This window comes from Haliotis rubra, unplaced genomic scaffold (genome assembly GCF_003918875.1).
Source record: "Haliotis rubra isolate DU_JTF1 unplaced genomic scaffold, ASM391887v1 Scf70, whole genome shotgun sequence".
In the NCBI taxonomy this organism is placed as follows: Eukaryota; Metazoa; Mollusca; class Gastropoda; order Lepetellida; family Haliotidae; genus Haliotis; species Haliotis rubra.
The window spans coordinates 596,456-605,117 of NW_025767413.1; positions in this window are offsets into that span (position 1 = coordinate 596,456).

Consider the following 8,662-nt stretch of genomic DNA (forward strand, 5'->3'; position numbering starts at 1 on the left):
CATAGAAGTGTATGGGAAAATAGTTGATTGTGTGTTCAATGTAATAACTTTCATATATTTGATGTTGTTGCTTGACTATTTTGGAAGTATATCTTCCATGTTAAACAGAACAGTGTCTGATATGTCACTAGTAGGGTACGAAACACTTCACTGGCTTTAAATTCAAAGTTTTGAACCGAACGCCCGACAGGTGTATGTCAGTCATACATCAGATTTGCTGTGAGACAATTTCAACAAACACCCGAAGGACTCCATGGTATGTGTGAGGTTGTACATGATTCACAGGTTAACGTGATAGACTGGCTAGATTGCAGTGAGATTACATTAGGTCGTGCCAAATATAACTGCCATGCCGACGTTTCCATGGAGGTCAGAACAGGCGTGATTAATGTATGGAGTTTCAGTACACGAGTACAAAATACAAGACAAATGCAATATTGTTGACGTGAATGTCAATGTGACCTGGAACATGTTCCTTGATCACTCCTCACTTCACAGTTTACACGAAATTTCAAGACACACGAACACGCATGCACACTCTCTCACACACATGCATGCATACACACACACACATATATATATATATACATACACATACCAATGTATTATATATCACATATGTATATACACAGAGTGAGTTTAATTTTACGCCGCACTCAGCAATATTCCAGCTATATGGCGGGTATATACACAGAGATAGAGGTGAATTAATAGACAGATGAATATAGATGAATATAGTTGCAGATATAGAATTGTATTTACAATAAATAGGCTGTGTATAAGACTCGCGTGTACAATTTTCCACATATAAGACAGCTATTATTATTTGATAATCAATGTTAAAATATCAGAGGAATATTGAATAGGATAGCGGAAATCTTATGGTCCTTTCACTGCGCACGAGTGCTTTCCATTGCATTTTGTTTGTATGTAGTTTAATCAAGTTTCAGTTTGACGTGAAGAAATGTATATCACATATACAGTTTTATCAAATATAAAGCAGAACAACAAAGTTTCTACTAAATTGCGGGTTTCGTGAATGTCACAAACCAGTGACAGTTCATGTGAAGTGGGCGTGAATGGTCACGCGGAGTCATCGCGAGCGTGAGATGACGTCTTTAGCAAGATAGCTGTGGAAAATTAATAGCCTTTGTATGTAGTACTACGAAACAAAATTGATAGGGAAGATGTAATGAAGATAAATGTCTGTACCCTGTTTCCAAGCTAGAATAACGCTTAGTCTCTGAAAATATATATAATTTTGATAGAAACAAGTAAACCCATAAAAGGAGCCCCAGTTAGATATGAAATTCAGAACCTGAACTCTAGACATGCTTCATTTCGGGCTTTAGCATTGCAGAGAAGGCTAGGCAGTATCGAAGATAATGTGGTTCAGAGACTGTGAAACAGACGTTTTTCAGGCGTGCACGCAAATAAATGTTGAAACCTTTGTGTTGAGCGGAACATGCACAGCTTGACAGATTAATGTTTATTAAGTATTGTGACCACGCCCTGGTCTAATTGTGACTCCACCCATCGGATGGTTCTTATCCCGAAGTCGCAACTGGGGTACGATGACATACATCAATCAAGTCAATGACCTTGCTCAACCGATCCAAATGTACGAAGCAGAAGTACGATGGGGTCTTGGGGTGATTTTGTTTTCTGGGCGTTTAGAAATGTTTTGTTGTGTTTGGGTTTTTTAATTACACGTTTTCACATCTGATAGCATATCATTCCACTGTTGATTGATGATGTGGAGAAGGAAGCACATCAAGGTTCTATTGTCGTACGAATATTTTCCGAATTTCTAAGGGGATACGTATATTTTAATCCAACCGAATTTTGTAACATATCTTTCAAGTATGATGGGACTGTGTTGTGAAAGATTACATAAAAGACAGTGCTTTCGTTCCATTCTAAGTCCTTGATCCAAACCTATTTCTAAATAAAACCATGCTCAACATGCAAGTTTTGGTAGCCCAGTAGTGATTCAGACTTCTCCCAAGTGCAACTTTTCCAGTCTAGCACTCTGATATATTGCACACCCCTACAAGAGTTCACTTACGGATCAAACTAGGTCCCTTGAAAAATCCCAATACCACCCTCTGGTATTACAAAGTTGAATGAACATATTTACATATCATTCAGAGAAATGAACACATTTGCATATGACCGCTGGATCGTGAAGGATAGCAAGGTATATCGGTTACTCATAAACCGATTAGCAATGATATTATGATTCGCATAGTCCGAAAGTACTTACCACAAAACACAAGGCATACGTGTATACACGTGTAGAGTTTAAAGACCAAACATTCAGAAAGTACAAACATTTCTATTAATAAGAATAAAAAGTCAGTTTACACAGAGAAACAGCATATGTAAATCAGAACTGCATGCCTGCCCCGGTAATACAATATATGACGTCATGACAAGATAAATATGTGTGAAGGCAACACGTGGTGAGGATTATATGACTGGATCACTGAACGCACGACAACACCTGCAGATATAGGTGTATTATAGTGTTTATTATGCAAGAATGGATATGATACAAATACAGAAAGCTCATCATAATGATAATAGGTATATGTCCAGTCATAATGAGACAGCTTATATTCAAATAAGGACTCATTGAACGCTATAAAGACCCGTGTGAATAGTCAATTATTCTTTGGAGTTTTTTACAGAAAACTGACAAATACTAAGCAAACTGGAATGAGGAGGGGAGAAATACTCTGTTTCCATTTAAAGACCTGTTATAAAAACAAATCCGCCTTTTGATCGTATTTTAAACCTTTTCAATAACCTAGTAACATGCACTCCTAATCTGCTCTGTGGTTGTGAAGGATTTTGAAAACACACCTTTTGTTGATAGTATAATTACTGTCACAGAAAATGTACTTTCCAGTTTCGCAAATATATTACTGGTAATTTTTGCAAATTTAGATAAAGTTATACATGTTTCTGATTAAAATGTTTGTAAAATAACATAAAACTGAAACATATTTAACATGGATTCCAAACATGAAGTATTCTTTGAAATATATTATCATACTACGATACAATATTTTGAAATGTCTACATTCATGATTTGCAAAAATAGAACTTGTAAAAAGGACTTAAGATCAGGATAACAAATCATCATCTTCTGGTTGAGAATCTGAGATGAAGGATTTGAGGAAATCATTTCTATGTGAGAATAATATCGTTAAAGCATAAATAGGATAAAGCAATTGGATGAAACCTTTATTTAAATGTTGGAGTCATATAACAATAAACATGAAAGGTTATGCACATGTATATACTACTTTCAAATGTTCATAAACACACATAGCGTCGCCCCTGTCAATCCTTATAATGGAGTTAAGACATTTTACAACTTTGGTTATATGAATGGTGAAACAATTGCGAGGACACAGGCTAGGAGGATCAGTTAACGTTTCCATATCTTCGAATGCACATATCATCAAGTTCAACTGACCTTGTATCATACTCTTCTGTAGACCACTGCAGCTACCTTGCCATCAAAAGTGATCATCGTTCGAACGTTATGAATCAATAAATTAATATTTTCAGCATTATGGGGCATCCTCCTTTGATTACAAAAGTGAGAACATGAGTGAAACAGTAAATATTTACATAATCGGAGTTGATGGAATATAAATTATATCATTTGATAAATATTTTCAGAAAACTGCAATGTCGTTTTCAAACCATCATTTGGATTGTCTTAAGTATGGACACTGAAAATGGGCAATATTGTCATATGGATGTCTGTTCTTCATAATAATCTATGCATAATTTCCAATTCCCGAATCTTTCATAAAGTAACCATACATTTTTTTCTATTGATGACAAAAGGGGACTCTTTTACACTGACTATTATTCTAGTTTTGAGTAACAAGAATACCATATCTGTGTGAGTGTGACAATCTTTAACTCTACGCAAATTTAATTTGATATCCATTTAGTCTCACCAACACCTTGGAATTCCCAAACAAATCACCAACGCATATATATAAAAGGTCTGCCATAGAGCTGGAATATTGCTGAGTGCGGCGCTGAACAATAAAGCTAACAAACAAACTAAAACGCAATTGAGATTTGTCAAAAGCAGAGTCGATTGTACAATCAACAAACAATATTACGCTATACGATGACAATAGTAACAATATCAGGTGATCGCAAAACTGCGAGTGTATGCTGCCCTATCGTCATAAACATATGCAAAGACTAAACAAATGTTCACCTGAAACACTTCGGGTATGTATGGAGTAAGTTGAATAGGGAACCACATCTGATATTATTTTAGTCAGTGATGCATCGACTTTTAAAATGTCCTCCACTGTCTACTATAAAACATTCTTGGAAGCTTTACTGAGACCTTGAATATTGTAGCCTTGATCTTTGAAATCTTGGCAAAAGGGGTATGCTCGATTGTACCTCAGATATTGTGAAATGTAAACACTAGAGATGTTGGAATATTGCTATACATGACGATGAAGTTGACTAATAATATTGAAAAGTTATCTCTTGTATCACACAGTCTTTCGGGCAGTCTTGTGTCAGTCTGAATCCATGCATAGATCTAAATATGAAGCACATTAGGCGGTCTCACCTACTTCCTGTTTTCCAAGTTCAAGTGGGTACAGCATTGGAAGGATATTGGCAATTTGATATAGATCATTCTACCATGAATCAAGAAAATACTAGATTCTGATTGGTTGTTCAGAAAAATCAGACGGCATCAATTGTGGATTGACGCTCATCTGATTGTAAGGCCGCTTCACCGCGCATTGACAAATCTTATTGTGAGAACTACTTCCGTTTGACCACAATGATGGCGGATCATAACAACAACTCCATGGATTTTGACGCTGACTTTCGAATATTCCACATAGGCAATTGGAAATTTTTGGATTAAAAATGCGTTTGATTTCATTGCGCTTCAATGCGCACGTATAGAACACTGCCGCACTACTTCAGCTTGACCACCAACATGACTAATATCAACACAACAGACGTGATGGAAATGCTGATAAAACATTTATTGAAACTACAATTATATGATTTACAAAATACAATTATATCATTTCCCCCCACAATTATGAGGGAACCTCACTATCATATTACCTTCTATTATAAAAATATTCAAACTCAGTTACAATACACAGCCCCAAACATAAACAAAACAATATCTAACATATAAATCAGAAAGCCTTGTAATAATACACCCCTATCTATACAAAATATGCAGCAAAACATTAGTAAACATTTACCTACCTGGTAAATGGTATATTTAATTCCGTTTAGAATGGGAAATTTGCAAGATAGATCTAACGGTCTGGCGAAACACCACATTTATGCCACTCATAGTCATACTCCATCATATCCCGTTGCATCGTTCACAAAATAATTCTGCTCTCTGCCAGCTTCCCCTCAAGGTTGTCACTGTTATGTTCATCTACTTTGAAAAACGCTTGGACACAGTCCAGTCCCAAACGATGAAAACAAAGTTCCAAGGAATCACAAGTTAGTCGCATGTACACTAAGCAGCAGCACTGTCACCCTTTTGTCGCATGCCGGGGTGGAGGCAGTACGTGAAATCATGATCGGCCGGTCATAAAAATCAACAGTCTTTGATGAGTTACCAGGTCGTAGGTTGATCAGGAAAGGATCTATTCTTCGATTCTGCAGGGTTCAGATTCGACAGTCAGTCAAGTATTGCCCACTGTCACTTCAAATTTCAACCTTTCGCAAAATGTAAACACTGGCTCGTCCGCCATTTCAAACTGTTGCGTAACTGTCTACTTCGAAGAAAATAAGTAGGTCCGACGATTCCATTATAGTGTGGCCAGGGGGGTACAGTTTCACGGCACACAAAACAATAGGCTGGTTTTAGTCGTGTGGAGTTGGGATGGAAAAAAAACAAGATCTCGGGTATTACATAATTGCATTGAATAAACAGTAGTTTGATTTCTTTGGACAGAATATTGTTATGTTGTAATGTTAAAAAAATACGAACGGCACCTACCGCTCCCTTCACAGACGAGTTCAATTCGCCTCTCGTCCCATGCCGGATTACGCAGTGTCTTCCGCAGAGCGAGGAAGTTCGATTTTAAATGGTTCATGGTAGAATGGAGATAACCCTAGTGTGTTTGAAAATCAGAGACATGCCTTACTGAATTGATGGCGACTAAATATATCAATTGAAACCTCACGCTACGCGTACGGTTCCAATTGAAATTTAGTCGCCATCAATTCAGTAAAGCATGTCTCTGATTTTCAAACACACTAGGTTTATCTCCTAATTCTTTACACCTAAAGTTTAAATAAAAACATATTGCCCCGAAATATGTGATGATGAAAAAGTCTGTGCCAACGGTCGAGTCGACTTATTATGTTTTAGCACTGAAAGTGGCCGGAATGAAGGCCAATATGCAGTTGAATGTGGGCTCAAGGAGCAAGATTATGATCAATCAAAACACAGTACTGCTTATGCTATATAGGGTGAAACAATTTGCCAAGAAAATCCACCTCACAACTGCAAACTTGTTTTTGACAACATTGAAGTTTTTATGCAATAGTCAGCAAGTTTTCCAGGGGTATTTTTAGATCAGGTGCATAGCACCGGGAAGAGAATGACATCATGGAATATTGATAGACCAACTGGTTTAATCCGGGTTTTGGAATGAAAATATATAAAACCCCTTGATTACAGATAGTTCATCACTTCATCCCTGATTTCACAGACGACATCAAGCTATACATCTCTCGGCCTCTCTCTCTGTTGGTTGTTTATCTTGAAGATGGAAGCAGTTAACCATGATATGCTCCGGAACTATCACTCCGACCTCGTGGTAGCTATACAGCGTGTCGAAGATGTGGTCGACAAAGTGGTGCAGTTTCCTTACTATCTTCATGAAGGCCGAAATTATCGAAAAAAACGCAAACCTCCTTTGACCATGCCAGAGCCTTATTAGATACCCTTCCCAGGCGAGGGCCCCAAGCTTACACCTCTTCTGCAAAGCTTTGGAAGAATGTGGAGTGATGCAAGCCATAAAATTGTTGGGTCTGGACATTCCTACTGACAAGACAGAACTACAGGATCCTCGATGTCTTTTGGACTTGGGAGCTGATGTAAGCGGACACCAGGGCCTGTGTATGAACAATGCCCCTCCTCTAATGAAACCTAAAACAAGGTTCCAAGAACGGTTGACTTCCTTTCAGTCTTGCCCAGTACAGATCAAACAGAGTCCTAGTCAAATGGCCCAGGCAGGATTTGTGTACTTAATCAGAGGGGGACGCTTGCAAGTGTTTTCAATGTGGTCTCGTTCTCAAGAACTGGGAAGTAGATGATGATCACTGGGTGAAACATGACAAGTGGTCCCTAGACTGTCCATATTTGTCCCTTATCTGTCCCTCAGAAAAATATGGCCCGCTGGAGTAGTCATGTGGATTTATATTTGTAACGTGATGTAAAATACTGTATGTTTGTGAATATCGCTAATAAATGAATATTAGGGTATATCTGCATTGGTTGTCTGTGTATTCGAGGTTTACTCAAATAATATTCTCATTGAGATCCCAAACATGATATGAGCTTGTTTTCTAGAATTATGGCTAGGTATGTGTTGAAACATTACAAGTTTTTAAGGTTCATGTTAATGTTTCAAGACGTTGAGGAGATTCGACAAGACATCTTAGAAATGAACAGAGAACAGATTCTTGCCGTCAATGGTATTATCAATAGGTTATTAAAGGGAAGATTACCAGTGACTCGATATGAAAGACGTCGTTTCCTGAGGAAGAATGATAGAAATAACTATCTAGCGGTGTTACGAAGATTAGTTCACCCCTATGGACTACAGATGGTATTTGGAAGAGTCTTTTCGCCTGTTACATGCCTATCGTAGTTTGTCAATGCACTTAGAGATGAGGCCATTCAAAATGCCTGGTTGTTAGAAAGAGCAATGGCTTAGTAAATTTTGGTACAAATACACCCGTCTTAGTTTGTCATTCTGGGGGAAGAGCATTTATGACGATCCTAGCAGTGATGCTGGACCCAAGGAGCTATACCAATCCATGAAAGCTGAAGATCAATTAAGACCATGGATATCTATATAAAGGGCCACAAGGGCAATCTAGCTTCATTTAGTTGTGGATCAGTAACAGTGACGACACTTCAACTGAAGCCACTCCTGTTTTCATCATGAATAATCCACAATACAAACTCTTCGTACCCGATGCCAATAAATGGACACGATTTTACATGCTCAGGGCTGAAGGGAAAGGATACCCTTATCATTCTATAATATGTGGAGGAGAAAAATCTGCCATGATGTCTGTGGATCAATATTTGAAACAGTATGACCCAGAGTGGAAGAGTGAGTGAGTGAGTGAGTTAAAATTTATCGTCACATCGGCAATATTTCAGCCATATCGTGACGAGAACAATTAATTGGTACACATATTAAGTAACAGTAAATTATAAAAGCCTGCCGACGAAGGACAGTAAAATAACTAGATTATCACAAAGAATAATTTAAAAACTAGTAATTATATCTAAAACAGTTTAACTATAGGTGACAATACAATATAAAACCGGGCTATAGATTGCTAACAACTGAAGTTAGATCACCATACTAGGGACCAT